This window comes from Dipodomys spectabilis, unplaced genomic scaffold (assembly GCF_019054845.1).
Source record: "Dipodomys spectabilis isolate Male_0828 unplaced genomic scaffold, ASM1905484v1 ptg000514l, whole genome shotgun sequence".
In the NCBI taxonomy this organism is placed as follows: Eukaryota; Metazoa; Chordata; class Mammalia; order Rodentia; family Heteromyidae; genus Dipodomys; species Dipodomys spectabilis.
The window spans coordinates 569,539-588,032 of NW_024871191.1; the positions used below are offsets into that span (position 1 = coordinate 569,539).

The window sequence follows — 18,494 nt, forward strand, 5'->3', positions numbered from 1 at the left end:
TGTAGGTAAAGAGAGATCCTAAGTTTAAAAAAGGTTATTTTGTCCAGTGCTGGTGCTTCAAATCATGCCTTGGACCAGGCCTGACATTCTAGTTTTCAAGGATGGTGAGCTTCCCCTTCCCCCAAAGTGCAACAGAGTTACTCAGACTCCAGTTCAAATCCTAGCACTAACAAAAGATTCATTCTGTTGTCAGAAGCCAGTCATTGTACATGTTTTCCTCTCCTGTGAAAATCCCGGGCCTCAACTAGGATGTAGAATGCATAGGCAACCCTATAACCATTGGAACAGGTTGTCATCCATGTCAGCACAGTTATACTTGTCACCATACTCAGTACAATACACAATAACTCCATGAATTAGACACAAAATAAGGAGAATATGTGCACCAAATGCAAGATGTTGTCCACACATGTATGTAAATATAGATCCTATGTTTAAATTATGAATTAATTACTATTTGGCCCTCCCTGGTACTCGATGTCAGGTCCTGGGAAGGGCCTATCTCCTTCGTTGCTCACAGGCTGGTGACCCTTGACCCTTTCCCCAGTTGGGCCTGTAGGCTCTGAGTTCAAATCCCAACACTGCCAAAAGATGAATCCTGATGTGATAAGCCCATCGATTCACCTCTTTTCCTTTTCTGTGAAAGTCCTGTGTCTCAGCTAGGGTGGAGAATGCTTAGGAAACCCTATAGCCATGGCAATAGGTTGTCATCCATGTAAGCACTGTTATATCTGTCACCTTACTCAGTAAATTGCACAATACTTCCATAAGACAGACAATAAGGAGAAGTACATCAAACGCAAGATGCTGTCCACACATATATGTAAATTTAGATCCTATGTTTAAATTATGAATTTATGACTATCGTGGCCCACCCTGGGGATCAATGACAGATCCTGGGAATGGCCTAACTCCTTTGTTGCAAACAGGCTGGTGTGTTCACCTTGAACTATTTGCCAATTGGTCCTGCCTGGACCTGAGTTCAGATCCTAGCACTATCAACAATTGGATCATGGAATAAGAAGCCAAGTGTGAAACCTTTTTTCCTTTTCTCTGAGAGTCCTGGTTGTCAGGCTTGATGAAGAACACGTCTACAAATTTAGATCCCATGTAATAGGATGTCATCAATGTAATAAAGGCAATGGGTGTCATCACTGTAAAATCAATGGTAAAAAATGAATAAAACAAAAAGTACAAGGAACAACCACATCAAACGTGTATGGACTGAGCATCCATAGGTAAGTACAAATCTTGTCTTTACAATGTATATAAATAGTATGTTTTCCAAAGCTGGAGCTTGAATTTTGCTTAGAGTACAGGCCTAATTTTCTTATCTTCAAGTACAGTGAGCTTCCCCTTCATCCACAGTGCTGCAGGTTTACCCACACCCTGAGATCAAATTCAAAGCCTGGCAGAATAAATGGGATGAATTGCAAGCCAGGGAGCTATTTTCTTTTAATTTTTTTTGCTCAGCAGGGGGCTTGAACTCAGATTGTGGCAACTCTGCTTCAGCTTCGATCATCCTATGCTGGGGTGCAGCCACTGGACACACAGCAGATCCTTGGATCCTAGACCCCCAGGCCTTGTGTGGCAAAAATCTACAGAAAAATGCGGTGAGATGGCCTTTTTATGTTTTCTTCCTTTGCATGGTTACCCTCTTGGGTCTGAATGACACTGTTGCAAAGGGTACTTCACCTTGCATTGCTGAAGGTTGGCAGACTATTGGGGAAGCCATAGGCAATGTAGGCCCTGATTTTGAATCCCCATCCTGACACCAATCAATGACAGGAGATACTAAGAGACTCATTCCCATCCATGGGAATAACAAGGTAATCCTATCAGTGTCACAGTGGAATTAGTTGATCGTGAATGAAGCTCCTATAAAATCAGACCCATCATTTCAGGAGACTGATTTTATTTAATATGTATGAAGCATTAAAAGAATACTATTACTTACAGGAATGCAATAATTTCAGATATTGATTGATTAAATTAATATTTTGTTAAGAATGAAAATGACAATAATTACATGGAGGCATAATAAATACCCAAGAATTAGTAGGAATGTAGTCTATATAACTAAATAATGTATAGGCATCTCTGGCACTCTATAAAGATATTTATTTATTAGAGTACTACCATCTGCATATCAGTCTGTTCTTATTTTGTCAACCGCTGTGGCTTGATCTCAGGTACTGGGAACTGCCTGTCAGCTGAATTTGCCACAAGATGGCATGCTGACACTCACCCATTCATGAATTGGGCATTGCAGGCTGTGATTCAGATGCTAGCATTCCCAAACAATGAATGGTGGAGTAAGAAGCTGATGATGACACATGTTTTCCTTTTGTGTGAAAATCTTGGGTGTCAGGTATGAAGTCCAATATATATACAAACCTATATCCTATGTAATCAATGTAAGCACTGTTCTATGTGTCATAATAGTCAATAAAATGAGCAGTCAATACATGAATAAAACAAAAAATAAAATGAATAACTACACTGAATGCAACATATGTATATAAATATAAATCATATACTTAAAATGCACACAAATAAGATGTTTTCTAGTGGTGGGCATTGATTTCAGGCCTAAGGAACAGACCTGAATTTCTTGAATTCAAGGAGGCAAGCTTCCCCTTCACACACAGTGCAACAAGTGTTACCCAGACCAAGAGTTCAAATCCCAGTGCTGGCAGAAAAAATGGCATCTCCAAGCTATGTGATGCTCAATTCTTAGGTATTTCATTTGGGCTCCATTAAATGAATGTGATTGTTTAAATGCTTCATAAAGTATTAATTACAATCGACCAGTGTCCTATAATATAATTGTGTATAATTTTAACCTTGAATCATTCAAGAACTGCCCATTTAATCATGACATACATCACATTCCATTGGTAATCATATGAATAGTAATGAGTTTCTTAGGATGTCCTGCCATTTGGAGGTGTCAGGACCAGGATTCCAACTGTGGGCTCCAGCTCCTACCACTTAAACCTGAGGATAGGGAACTCACAGGTCTGTCCAAATACATCAGTAAGACCAATGATTAGGCAGGCACCAGTGTCTCCCAGCAGTCCTCCTTGATACTTACAAGGCTGTGATAGGAGGATCATGGTCAAAGTCACCCTAGGCAGGAAAGTCCTTGAGACTCCTGCCCCACTTGTGCCAACAAAACCAGAAGTAAAGCCGTGTGGCTCCATTGGTAGAGGGTTAGCCTTGATCAAAAGCAGCTCACAGACTGTGCCCAGATCCTGAGTTCAAGGTCTGGGACTGGGAACAAATAGACATACACAACATTCTGTGCAGCTATCCAGATAAAGCAGGTCATCTTCTTGTCCCCAACTGGATTGCACAGAGTTCCCTGGGAAAGGGGCTGCCATCATCTTGACTCTGCCCATTCTGCCTGCATCACAGGATTCTGGCCACACCTCCATTCTTTCATGGTTCTTTCTGACCAATGGGATACAAGAATGCTGGCCATGTCCACATTCCATGCTGCCCAGTAGCACTGGGACTCCCTCTGTTGGTTGACACCACTACCAGCAGTTGAGGAAGGTAGAGGTGCCTGAGTGATGAGCAAGAGACTCGAGGCCTAGGAGGAGAGGCCTTGCTCAGGCCCACCATGTGCCTGCCTGTGCTCTGGCCCCCTTCTTCCCTTCCCCGTGGCACAGCATTTCAAACCTGGTGCTGCTGGCTCAAACTCCGGTTGCCTCTTGGATTCCTCAGGCAATGGTGCAATGGTGCGCCACCAGCCAGCTTGTGGGCCTGACCTGGTCCTGGTCTCCTTGTCCTCTGCTCTGGGCCTGATGTCTGCCATACCACTGCCATTGCTGTTCGCCCCACCTGAAGCAGCTGCCAACAGATTTTGCCTGCAGCACATAGTGGTGGCCACATAAGCCAGCTCCCTGCGTCCCCATATAACGCCCCCCTCCCGACCAGGACCCGCGCCTCCTCTGTGCCCCACAGTCTGGCCCACGCCCTGCCATAAATGTGCCTCAGGGGTGGGGGTGGGTGTTGACCCAGGATCCCATCCCCATCCCCAGCGTCTAGTGTCCCAGGAAATGGGGAGATGCAGGGTTACGTGAGGAGTGGACGCCACAGAGCCCCTGGCCTGGAGCAGTGGGAGCCACACAGCCACACATCTGCACCCTTCCTTTCCCTGGTGGGAACCTGGTGGTTTTAGTCAGAGGTGGGGAGCAGCATGTACACGCCTGCCTTCTGCGGTCTTTTCCCTTTTTCTGGGGATGGGAGGCGTTGGATGCAGAAGATAGATCCCCCTTGCTGTGTGAACCCTTGTTTTCTGTGCTCAGTCGTCCTTTCACCTGAAGACACAGAGACAGAGACAGAGAGACAAAGAGAGAGATCATCTTTCTCCTTGTACAGCCTGACTGTGCTCAGGTGAGTCATTAGTTGGCAAATTGCAGGTACCCCATGGATGAGTCTTCTGTCACTGGTCTGGATGTGTGTGTGTGTGTGTGTGTGTGTGTGTGTGTGTGTGTGTGTGTGTGTGTAGAAGTGGGTTGTAACAAGGAGGCTGAATGCTTTGGTAACTTCTACCTGCTACTTTTGGGGAATGCATGGGCTTCATAGTTGAGGTCTGGGAGCCTAGAAGGGTGAGATGCTTGAAGAGGACACAGCACTGTTAAATTACAAGAATAAGGGATCTGTGTGCCCTGGAGCTGCGTATGCCCTTGGGCCTGGTTGGTGGCAGTGGGAGCTTGGGAGGACCTAGGAATGCAGCCTGCAGGGGATGGCTTTCCAGAGGACAGAGAGCATGGCCACACTTAGTAAAGATATGAGTCCTGCTAGTATGGAGTGCAACAGCATAGGTCAGATTCTGGGTCTTCTCATCATGACCTCTGATGGGCGAGGCCAACCCAATTTTAAATCTTGGGCTGTTATCTTCAGATCTCAACCTCCTGAGTACCTAGGATTAAAGGCATGAGCCTCTGGCACTGGGACTCTTGTTCTTTTTGGTATATTAGGATTTGACCTCAAGGCCTTAGGCTTGCCAGTCAGGTCTTCTACCAGCTTTTCTGTCTTGGGCATTTCTGAGATGGAGAATTAATATATGCTCAGACTGGGGTGGATCACAGTCCTCCTGTCTGTGACAGGCATGAGCCACCGGGCCCTGTCTTCTGTAGTTGGAATGGTAGACATGTAGAGCCATGCTCAGTCAGTGGTTTAGATGGATTGTCCCAAACTTAGTCCACGAAACCCCTTTTTTGACCACAGGTGAAGCTCTGGGTTGGGTCTCAACCATTGGACTTCAATCTCCTCATGGGACAGTTGTGAAGAAACAAGGGATTAATACAGAGGGATCTCTGGAGCAGGGCCAGGCACAGAGGGAGGGGCTGTCAGCTACGGTTTTTGGCAGTTTTGTGAGAATATGACAGGAAGATACCTGGAAAGATCTCAGATGGTGGGTGTTATTAATGTTGTGACTGGTATGGGATTATGAAACAAAACATGACTCTCTTTAATATCCAATCCCCATGAGGAATGGGATCCTTCACTTTGTTCAGTTTTGAAGCTGGGGAAACTGAGGCACAGAGAAGCTGAGTGACCTACTCATGACTCCCAGCTGACAGGAAGCTGGGCCTGTCATCCCTGCCATGCTCCCTAGGACAATGGGTGTTATTCAATCTACTTCTTGTGGTGAGAAGTCCACTTCTTTTCAGTTGTGGGGCTTGAACTCTGGGCCTGGGCCAGCTCCCTGAGCTCCTCAGCTCAAACCTAGCACTCTACCATTTGAGTCACAGCTCCACTTCCAGGTTTTTTGTGGTTCTTTGGAAATAAGAGTCTTACAGGTGTTCCTGACCGGGCTGGCTTTAAATCCTCATATCTCAGCCTCCATTGTACTTAGTATTATAGGCCTGAGCCACAGGAACCTGGCTTAAGTGTAATTCTGACCTTCTTTCCTTTTTTCTCTCTCTCTCGGGAACTGATTGAATGGGTGCTGGAGGAGGTGGCCCAGCATCCCCAACGTGGTTGGTACCAAGGTGGCCCTCTCATTCTGGAGGTGGGCTGTGGGTCAGGAGCTGTCTCATTCAGGCTGTTGTACCAGCTCCATGAGGCCCTCTGTGCCCTGGCTAGACCGTGACAGTTATTCATTGTCCATCTAGCTTTACTGGATTCAGTACTGTGATCAATGCCCTTTTCTAGCAAATATTTCTGGCTAAAATTATGATACATAGTTACAGAATGAAAATGTAATGCCATCTTAAGAGAGTCATTTAGGGTTCTGGGAATGGGACTTCACGGTAAAATGATTGCCTAGCATGCAGGAGACCCTGGGTTCAATTCCTCAGTAACACATAAACTGAAAAAGAAACACTGGAAGTGGTCCTGTGCCTCAAGTGGTAGAGGGTTAGAATTGAGAGAAAAAAAAAAAGCTGAGGAATAATTCCCAAGCCCTGAGTTTCAGCCCCAGGACTGGCAAAACAACAACAGCAACAACAACAATGAATATTTAGTTAGTAAATAAAAAATAAAGAACCCAAACTTGGAATATATAATTGTTCCTTCCATACTGATACTTGACAATAGTCCCTAATTCATGTACTTTACCTATGTTAGGATACTGTGTTGAAAAAAAAAGTTTTGTTCATTAGGTCATGGCAATTAATGCCAGGAATATGCTTAGATGTCAGGTGAAGATTAATTCTGGAAATTCAAAGATTCCAGGCTTTTGAGTGGGGTCTCTGCTAATCACAATGATAAAGGTAGTATAAGTGAGATTTGGAAATAATTTTGGCCAGTTATAGCACCAAAAAGGCAGAGGCTAATTAACAGTTGTGACAGAAGAGAAGGAATAACTCCAGATGGAAGGAAAGAAATGATAGTAACTAAGGTATAACAGAAACAGTTCTAGGGAACCATTTTTGGTTATTGAAGAACTAGTTATCAACTAGGCTTATTCCTCATTGCTTTTAGCATTCTAAATCTCTTAGGCTAGATAAATGTATCTCCTTCTATGCTGTTCTTTCATACCTGATCTCTTTGCTTTCTAAACATCTGTCTTTCTATATTTGTCTATAAACCTTTACTGATATTAAATACACCTATACAGACGTCACAGGATGCTAATGTAAGAGTCCCATAGCTCATGAGTCATTAATGAAACAAAATGGAAAAGGAGGACATATTTACTGCTATCTCAATTTTTCTAAAAAGCTGCAATGTCATCATTTGGTTAAAATTTCCATTCTTTGTCTACACAGTGTCATTCAGTGCACATAAATGCAAATATAAGCCTGGTGCTGGTGGCTCATGCCTGTAATCCTAGCTACTCAGGAGGTTGAAACCAGAGGATTTTGGTTCAAATCAAGCCTGGTCAGGAAAGTCCATGAAACACTTATCTTCATTTAGCCACCAGAAAGCCAGAAGTGGTGCTGTAGCTAAAGTTGTAGAGCATTCTAGATGAGCTGAGATGCTGAGAGACAGTGCCCAGAATCAGTGTTCCATACCCACAATCAACAAAAAAGTGCAAATATGGGTTTAAGTTTCCCCCAAAGGAATGATGAAGTCAATAGTAATCTTCCCAATGGAGTCAGTGCACATCCTTTTGCTGAGTTATTTAAGTTATGGCTTCTTTGCTGAACATATTCTCTTCTTTAAAAATTGTCAAATATTAGCTGTATAGTAAACTTCATCTAATATTTCTTGGTTCAAAAGAGAAGTCCATCCAGTTGATGTCACTTAGCTTTCTTACTGTCTTAGTTCAAAGCCAATCAGGCATGAGAGTCTGTCAAACTCTTATCTGTAATTAAACACCAAAAAACCAGAAGTGAAGTTTTGGCTCAAGCAGTAGTGTACTAGCTTTGTGGGCAGGTGGGAAAGAAAGACAACTGTTCAGGGAAAGGGTCCAGCCTCTGAGTTCAAGCCCCAGAATCAGCACAAAGTAAACAAACAAGCAAACAACACAAACCCTAGGTATTTCTTTGGGACTCTCCTTAAAGTGGTCTGAGAAGAGGCTGGTTTTGCTGATCATACTCACTGGATCCTGCGTTTTTGAAATCTTTATTGCTATGGAAAACTCAGGACCAGACTAAACGAATTGATAACTGACTCCTGCAACAAGAGAATCATCTCAGGAGTGAAACATCCATCCATAAGACACTTCAAAACCTCCATATCTTTGTTTCTTTGCAGTAGAACATTTTTAAAACAAAGTTATTTCCTTTCGTTCTATGCTGGCCTTCAAATGGCATATTGTTTCCTTCTGTAATATTCTCAACTACAAGTTTACAGACAAGTTCTATATGAGTAAAGAACACACTCAGAAATGTCAGGGAGAAAGTTTCCTTCAAACATTGAATTCTTTCCTTGTACAGTAAAAAGGAAAGCAAATGTTAACTTGAACTTTGTCATTCCTCTATGTTCAATTCCTCTCCTGAGATCAATTTCCACATCTAGTAACAGTTACTTCCACCTACTTCCAGTAACAATCTATGGTGCTGCTAGAGATAAAATGAATGTTTTCTGACTTCATTGAAATAGCGCAAGGACACATTTAGACATGAGGTAACACGTGTTTCAGAGACAACTTAGTAAAGAGAAAATATGAAATGTAAATTGCTTATGAATACTTTATTCATGAGTACATTTTGTTCAAACTTCTTTAGTGCTCTGTAAATTAAGGTGAATTTTAAATGGGAAGAAGGTTCTCAGATCATTTTTTGTGAGTGTATGTGCTGTGCCTTAATTTCCCAATTGTACATGAGTTAACAGTAAGAGAAACAATAGCAATAATAGGAGAGAGAAGTTCTGTGTTTATATAAAAGGGATCAGTAAAATATAGAAGACTCTACAAATAAGACAACATTGAAACAATAAAGCCAAGTCCAGTATGTAAATTTATGGGAGTGATATAGAGAAAGCATTACTCCTATATGGAACATGAAGCCACTTCCTTTCTAAATCACACTTGCTAATCACCTAATTTTGTAAAAAGGAGAATGGAAGAATGATTCTGTTTCCAATGCAAGACATATATGAGATAATGGACTTAACTGGAAAAAAGAGTCTATCTTGAAAGAATAGGAATTATACTAGCAATGAATCTGGTGGCTAAGATCACATTTCTTTTTTTTCCTTTTCTTATATTCTTTTTGTAGTTGTTGGTCATGGTACTTGAAATCTGGGACTGGGTGCTGTCCTTCTGCAATGAAGCTCAAGGCTAGTGCTCTTCCACTTGAGCCACAGTGCCACTCCCAGTTTTCTGGTAGTTATTGGAGAAAAGAGTCTCTAGGACTTTCCTACCTGGGCTGGCTTTAAATCCCAATCCTCAGATCTCACCACACCGAGCTTAGGATCACATTTCTAACAGTGTACACTCAAGATATGTAATGTATATGTCCATCAATCTTTATATTAATTCTTGCATTAAAAATCTGGGCTACAGGATAGACTTTACACTCACAAAAGTGTTTGTAGTTTAAAAGTTGATACTCCTGGAAAAATAAAACCTAAGAATGTAAAGGAGTCTGAGAAGTTCAATTTGCATCCAGCCTGGGAAGAACAGGCTTTGAGACACTACCTATAATTAAACAGCCAAAAGCTGGAATACCAATCATGAGCAAGATTGCTGAATAAGAGCTTGAGGTTTGTGCATACATACATACAAACATACACATACACACAGAGGGATTTATATGTGCACACAAAAATACACAAATAAAACAATTCTCAGAATATGTAGAAAAGTTAGAAAACAATAAAAATATGTCCCAATTAAGACTAGAATCAAGCGATAACTTTTAATATTAGAAAGCCCTCAAGTGAAATTTCCCCCCAAAAGTTGAGAATCTTACATAGGTAGGAATCAGAGATAGTAAGAGAGTCAAGCAACATTATTAATGGGATAGGATTCACGGAGGAATGAATCAGGGAACCCTCTAGGTGCATATGAAAATGTTCATATCTTGTGTCAAATGTTAGAACATCTTTGAAAATAGTACATAAACAGTCTGAGCAGTCAGTCTAGTGGATAAGATCATAGGAGAAGTTCAGAATTGCTAGTCTGTTTCTAGAGTAAATAAACAAACTATGGCAGGGCAATGTGATACAAGCCTGGAATTCTAGCACTTCGACAGGAGATTAGAGAATGGAACTACATTGCGATATCTTCCCTGGACCAGGTAGAATAATTTTGTCTCAATTAAACAAACAAAACAACAAGAAAGGAATACACAGTTGGAATTTGGGTCTAATTTTCTCATTATGTTTTGAGAAGTCAATTTTCCTATTGAAATGCAACTCATATATATCCTCACTTGTGTTTTAAATGCTCTCTTCATTACAGAACATTCTAGATGCAAAATGGCTCATTATTCCCATCCAAAAAATTTGCAAAAGCACCATTCTGTTGGATTCCAAAGTAATGTTGAAGAATTACAAAAGCATAAGCCTGGAGAAATTGCAAAGTTCATCTAATGTAGGACTTTGTAGACCTTGATAAATTAGAATTTAGATTTAAAATATATATTTTGGTTTTGTTTGTAATCTTATATTCTATAGGATACTACAAAATTCTTTTTAAGTAGAGGGATTAATTGAAAAATTCACAAATGATTCTGGCATTCTATTTTCCTAGAATATTCTTTCAAGAGAGTTATAATTAGAATATAGTAAATAGATAATTCCCACTGTTCATGTATACCATGTTAATGTGAATAATCTAGACAGAGTTGCCAACCAATGGATGACAGTAATTTATAAATTTATAAAAACAGCATTTTTGGAGGGTTTAGTTTAAAATGGTATGAAGAGAGTAATTCTGTGACATCTTCTTTCTTCAACCTATAAGTAACACAGGAAGCCATTTCTTTATTTACGTGCCTCTGTATACATTGAGGAAAATGCTAGGTTTGGGGTTTGTATTCAACGTTGTTTTTGTTTTATTGGTTTGCTTAGAGCTTGAACTCTTGGCCTGGACAGTGTCTCTGAGCCTGTTTATGCTCAAGGCTCCTACCCTACCACTTCAACCTCAGTGCCACATTGTGTCTGGCTTTTACGGAGAAGTATATTGGAGATAAGATTCTAAGAAACCTTCCTGCCAGAGTGGGCTTTGAGCCATAATTTTCCGATCTTAGCTTCCACAATATCTATGATAATTTAAAAAGTATAAATATAAATAATATTTGCAAGTGAGGAAAAATGATTCAGCTCAGTTTATTCTGGTGTCTTTCCAGAACACGGAGGAAATCACATTAGCAGAGGTGTAGTATTTTTCACAATAGAGATAAGCTATTCATGATATGAATTAAGGAATTTTAAGGTGCCCCTTACAAGTTGGAAACTGTTGGGCTAGGATGACTTCATGGCATAAATCTTGGGATTGATGGTCATAGAAATAACAGCTTACTCTGATAAAAAAAATTGCTTACTCTTGACGAATTAATTATTACAGATGCTTCATAGTTTTCTCCTCTACGAGAATGTGGCTATTTTTCTGTTGACTTCTCAATCTTTAACACCCCATTGGAAACTGCATCTATTGCAGAATTTCATAACATGCAAAAAAGTACTGTTTTGAATCTCTCAGGTATGGAATGTTGAGAATTTAAAAATGAGTAATTATGAGTAGTTATTTCTCATAGGAATTTTGAAGAACACATGTATTCTGTCCTCTTAACAACTTATTTAATTTTAAAAGTTTTGGACTTCCATAGCATTAAAGTGGTTTTCTGTTTTAGAATGAGAAAGTATTAAATTTATTCTTTTTCGAAAAATTCGGCAAGTATATTATGAAAATATTGTCTAGTTGGATAACAATCACGTTGATGACCCTCTGATAAAGAAGAGGTAATTAATTTGAATTGGATGTCAAATAGTACTGATTTTTAAAATATTACTACATAAAGAATAATATTTACTGTGCCAATACAGTGAAATTACATTTTATGCAGCTTATTTTTTCAATTTTATTATCAAATTGATGTACAGTGAGGTTACAATAATTGTAAGGTAGTAAATACAAAACATTTCAAACTTGTTACCCCCCCCCTCATTTTTCTCACAGTTTTCCTTCACCCCTCACAAGCTGTAATGTACATTTCCAATATATTGTCTTGTGAGTGTTGCTATTGCATTGGTTTTCCCTTTGTCATTTGTCTCACCATTTTGCTCTTCCGCTTCCCTTCCTTATTTAAGGTAAATGCATACACAATACAAAATCAAATACAGCAGGAATGAACAATAGGGGAAAAACCCAGAGAAAACAAATCACATAGTTCATCAAAAACAACAACCACAATTGAAAAAATCTGGTTCCATATCTTGGAATTCATTTTGCTTAGCATCAGCTTATATGGTTATGTATACGCAGTACAAAACCACTGGAAAATAATAGCTGCATGGACACCATATCATAAAAACAGCATGTTAACTTCTTGATGGTAAAGGTGGAATTAGGATTGGTGAATTCGCGGTTCTGATAACAGTATTTCAAGGGTTTTAAAGTTATGACAGGTAAATTTGAGTTGTTCAAAATTTTTAACAACTTAGCCTATTAAGAACATTTAAAATTGCCTGGGAGAATAGGCTTTCATGCAAAGAAATCCACGGAGACTTAGTAGAGAGGAAGCAATGTGGGTGAAGATTCTCATTTTCACACTAAACAAACAAACCTCAGAAACGTTGCTGTAAATCCTGTAGGTTCCCTTGGAATTATCCTTACCCAGGAAATACATTCTTACTTTGAAACAAGGATATACTTCAATTTAAATTCAAATTCTTAAAAAATAAGACATCAATTTTGTGAATTTACCTTTAATTACCAAACCGTAATTCTCTGAAAAAGATAATTTGAGTCAAAATATTTAGGGAGAAAGTGCCCTCCACAATGAAAGAAGGTGTTGGGATTACACATTTCTGTTTGTAACACTTTCCACAATGTCTTTGCATGTAAAGCAGTGAAACACAGAAAAAAATCTGATTGGATACTTCAAACCAATGATTTCACATTTCTAAGTGGCTCACAAAAAATAATATCCTTAATAACATGAGATAGTGAAGACTTCTCTTATTACATAAGCCAAAATGTTTTGGGTTCAGAAAAGAATTGAGCAAATGGAAAAGGTAAGAAAACATAGTTCTTAGAAAGCCTTGCTAAGCGTATTGGCTTCAGCAGTGAAGGGAGGCCAAACTTTTTTATATAAATTGTGCTAATATTTTTTTTGGAGGTCCAGTCGTGGTGCCTGAACTCTGGGCCTCGGCGCTGTCCCTCAGCTCTTCAGGTCAAGGCTAGCGCTCTACCACTTGAGCCACAGCACCACTTCTGGCTTTTTTCTTTTTGCTTATGTGGTGCTGAGGAATCGAACCCAGGGCCTTAGGCATTCAAGGCAAGCGCTCTACCAAAGAGCCAACTTCCCAGCACTAAATTGTGTTAGTAATTTTACTACCAAAAGTGATTTTACAGAGCCTATTTGGCTCACTACAATGCAGAACAGATTGAAGACATGAAAATAAATTCCACATCCAAATGAAGCAACTTAAATAGTTTTAAAAGAGAAATCATGAAGATGTAACAGTGGTGGAGCCCATATAGTCCTTCAGCTTCACTAAACTTGAAGCCAAAATGCTGTGATTAATTGGAAATCAGGCAAGAGCTAAGAGGAGGACATAGAAGCAGGACATAGAAGCATTGTCCTTTTGTAACAGACACTGTCTTCCTAGGTATAGGTGATTTAACTCTACTCTCCTCCATACATCTTGGTGAACAAATGCAAGACCAAGAGAAAAATCATCTATTGAAATAATTTTGCATAGAATAACTTCATTGTTCCTGATATGGTATCTAAGGAGAGTCTTAAGATAGAAGATAAAAGTGCAGTATTTTTCAGTTTCCTCTAACCATCTTCTTAGCAAAATATATCTTTTAGGTTAGAATGGATTGAACCAAAAAGTGATGGAGTACTTATTTTTGTGGGCACTTTAGACACAAGAAGACTTTCAAGGTAAAAGAAAAAATACAGCCAAATATTTGTGATCACAGCTTCTTGGACTGTTTTCTGGAGACAAAGTTTTGCATTAAGTTTCAGGGCAACCAAAGGCAAGAGGGAAGTTTAATAGACTTGCTTGGCCAATTAAACAGCATGAAAGAAGAAAATGGCAAATAATATTTAAGGAATTACTTTGACCAATTACTTTGTCAGAAGAAAGAAGGAAAAATATAATTCAAAATCAATTGACTTAAAAGTATGAAGAAAGAGTAGTGAAGAGAGATTAGAGAAAACATTGAGGATTGTTTTCTCTCCAGTGGAGTAATGGGTTCTTGATCTTGTTTCTTCCATTCTGTCTTCACAAGCTATCAAGTGTGTCTCACGACTGGATTATCCAGTTTAGACAGAGAACTCATAGAAGAAAGATAATATTTGCAGCAGATGTAGGTGATTTATAACCTTAGACAATCTATTTAAATCTGTTCAAAATTCTCCCCATCCCAAACTTCTCTCTTTGTATAGCTTGTTTGCTTTTCCCAAGACGACCCTTCCTTCATTAACTGCTTAAAATTTGTGGAGGTCATATTCATACTTTCTAGAGATTTCAGATTGGTTGTGATTTTTGTGTGTTTTTGTTTTTTGTTGTGTTTTTAAACTGAATTTCAAAAGGTTGTGCAAGTGTTACAATTAAATATATCCACCTAATTGTCCAATGCTCTTGGATCAGAGTCATTCCTTCCATCATTCTCAACCAACCCCTTCTCCAAGATTTATTTCAGATTTACCACTTCCTTTATCATATGTGTAGATTGAGTATTCTAGCTATACTTGCCCCTTGTTCATTTTTCATTCATTCTCTTTACTATAATTCCTTTCTGTTTTCAACTTCCTGATAGTCATCCTGTTACACTGTCTATTAATACTTTGAAAGGTTTATGTACATTTCATGGAGTTTCCATACTGCATATGCTTGAACTAATGTCAGCTTATATTTCCATAATTCATTCAAATTTGCAAGACAGGAGACGTGAAGCACCTAAACATGATTTTATTCTCATCCATTTGGAAGATTAATCTTTAGTCAAAAAGAAATTTAAAAAATTGGCATAGAATGTATTCCTAACTACCAGTTTTTATAAATGGCTTTGTACAATGGAGTGATTGTTTTATTTTACATGGGATAATATTTTCTACTACCTATAAGTTTTGGAAAAAGAAGAATACTAAAATTTATTCCTATAGAGGAATATGATAGAAATAGAAGACAGATTTTATGTTTGTCATATCTCTGATGAGTACCCATATTCCAGACTTAAGTCATATTTCTTCCTATGTTAGACAGATAGGGAAAACATATTATTACATATGATAAGACAACTACTTGTGACTTTTTAAAATGTACCTTATTAAATGATGACATTGACTTTATTAGCTAATATTTGGGTTTGAAATTTGGGAGGCTGATCTACCTAACACATTTCTGGAAGGCCCTTACTGAAAAACACAAATTGTGGGTGGTACTATTTCTATACTTTAATGAATGGTTGAACGTGTTGGGCATTAGTGCTGGGTAAATGATTCAACTCTATTGTAACTTGATCCCTACACTTGAAAAACTTGTAATGTCACTAAGTATCATCTACTTGTCAAATGTTATTTTGGCGAATGTGATTTTAAAAAGTTAATTTGAAAAGGAATAATTTTCAGAATATTAAATGTAGATCATCATTGGTTTGAGAGTGACATTTTTATACCACTGAAACATGTTGTACTGAAGTCCCAGTGTTTTGAAGCACTAAGGATCTTCTCAGTATTTTTCTGAATTATATTTGAACTCTAAGTAAATTTTTCTGGGCCTTGGTAGACCAATTATGGATCTATCCTTCCAGGAACTACTTTTTGGCTCACTTATGCAGGACTAAAATCTTTCATTAATCATAGGGGAGGGGTATTAAAAATAATCTTATGACACTTTGTGAACTTGTTCACTCATATGGGCTGGTCATCTGTAAGTTGAATGTTTGAATTGTCATACATACTCTCAAATTTTGTGATCTCATCTTTCATTTTAAGTTGCCGTGCATTTCACAATTGCTTACTGCTAATTCCTGCATATCAAGGAATTGGGGCCCTTAAATATAGGAAATTAGAACTTGAGATGGATCTTCAAATACTTTGTGTTGGCATGTTGCATGGGCCTTGGTGAGAAGTCTTGCCTCTGTTATCTGATGATGCCGATAACTGGGACCTGGGATCCTAGGAATCATTGTGTCATGCAGAAGAATAATATTTGTTAGACACCTTATCAGCAAAATTTGGGCATAATTAGTAGGAATGCTTCAGAAATATGGAGAAAAACAGTTTGGCACCAGCGAGTTAAAACAATAAACAGAGAAGCAGAGCAAAATCCCTTTTAGATTAGCGGAAAACAACATTGTTTTTTTTACCATGTGAATTCAGAAGACCAAGAACAGTTAGAATGTATCACAAGTTTATACCAAAGACATTGCTCTGATACTTTATATATTCTAATATACATTTTAAACCTAATTATTTATATTCCTATTCTATTTATTGGAATAAATAAATATTAATTTATTAGTGAAATTATCAACTAATTCTAGTAAGTTTCACTGTGTGAAATATAAAATCAGCACATATAAATATAAAATATATAACTATATAATATAAGAAAAAGACACATGTTTTGCATTGTTCTGTTGTGGTTACAGTATCAAAGGCAACTCTGTTTTAAAGTATTATTCCATTATCTCTACCTCAGTGTTTGATAGAGTTGGACCTAAAGCTTTACCATTAAAACATTACCAATTAAAGGCCTAATAATGAGGAGAAACATCTGGACTTCTCCTGCAACTATGAAAATATTTCGTGATAGAAATGCAGTGGTGTAAGTTCCTGCCTGGTTGGATGGTAGACAGGCCAGGACATTAAGTAATCACGCATATGATCAATTTTTTCACCTTCTTGGCTTTAGCTACTTTTGAAATGTTAGACATAATAAACAATTATATTTTGATAAAATACCTTCTAGTCTGAACAGTTCTGACTGAACTGTTCATCTCTCTATGATCCCTTGTAACATTTAAGTTTTGTTCAAGTAAAACAATCTATGCTGTCAGGGTAAGATATTCTGATTGGTCTGTTCCTACATGGGAGAAGAGTAAAGGGTCAGGTAGACATTTGTGCCAGTAAGACCTCATTTGGGAAAATGTCAGCTGCAGAATGTTATAAGTAGCTCTTAAGCAAGGCTTACTTTGAATCCATTAGCTCCACAAACCTAATTCAGTTGGATCAATAAGTACTTGAAAAAGCCATCACCTTTGGACCTAGCTATAAATTATTGAAAGTATGATCAAATTCCAAATGAAAAAGACTTAAAATTGTCATTGACAAAAAAAATTGCAAATGTGAGCAATCGATTGAACATGTAATTTTTCCCCTATTCACAGAATTTTAGGGAAATAATAGCATTGTTAGGAACAATAAGATTTCCTTGTTCCAAGTAGGCACCCACGGATATAAGCCTGTATAAAGATTGCATCACTAACTACTTAAATTTAGAAGATACTACATGCTTCAGCAGCACGTATTCCCAAATTACAATACGGAGATTAACATGGCAATTGCACAAGGATGATATGAAAATTTGTGAAGTATTACGTATTTTTCATTCTTCAGATGCAAGAAATGAAAAATAGTTATTAAAAAGTTGATTACAGGGCTGGGAAGGTGACTCAGTGGTAGAGCACTTGCCTTGCATGCTCGAAGCCCTGGGTTCGATTCCTCAGCACCACATAAGCAAAAAGAAAAAAGCCGGAAGTGGCGCTGTGTCTTCAGTGGTAGAGCGCTAGCCTTGAGCTGAAGAGCTGAGGAACAGCGCCCAGGCCCAAAGTTCAGGCCCCAAGACCGGACCCAAAAAAAAAAAAAAGTTGATTACAAAATAACAAGTGTAACAACAAACGTAATTCCTTTAAATTAAATTTATTTTGTCATTAGTGTATTAAATCTTCACCTCAGAAAGGCGTTTACATAGCATAAACTTTACAAAACTTTTGAAATTAGACAAAATTGTCATTTTATCCCAAAGAAAAATAATATTAGGAACTAGGCAAAAAAGGAATCTAAAACTTTCTATATGTAATACAATCTGAAAGGACACATTAATGAACCTATATATTATAAAATAATATAGAATTCAAAGTATATCTAGGAAAGAATAAAATAAATTATGAACATTATGCAAACATAGAATATAGAATATTTTAAAATATTCCTTTTCAGACAACCACCAGAAATACTTTAGTTTCTGTACTACTCATTTCAACAGATACGTTAAAATTATTTCTGATTAAAAAATCACAAACTCTGCAGAAATCATTATACATGTATACAAAAACTCTTGAATTCATTTCGACATCCAATGCAGGCAATTCACTTGGAAGAATTCCACGGAATTCATGAATTTTTACAGTAAGTATTGGTGTTGCCGGGCGCTGGTGGCTCACTCCTGTAATCATAGCT

At 38.2% G+C, this 18,494-nt stretch overlaps 1 pseudogene; it reads left to right on the forward strand.

Annotated features, from left to right (window-relative positions):
- Positions 1–17,544: 17,544 nt before the first annotated feature.
- On the forward strand, positions 17,545–17,641 carry LOC122099443 (annotated as a pseudogene).
- The last annotated feature ends 853 nt before the right edge of the window (positions 17,642–18,494 follow it).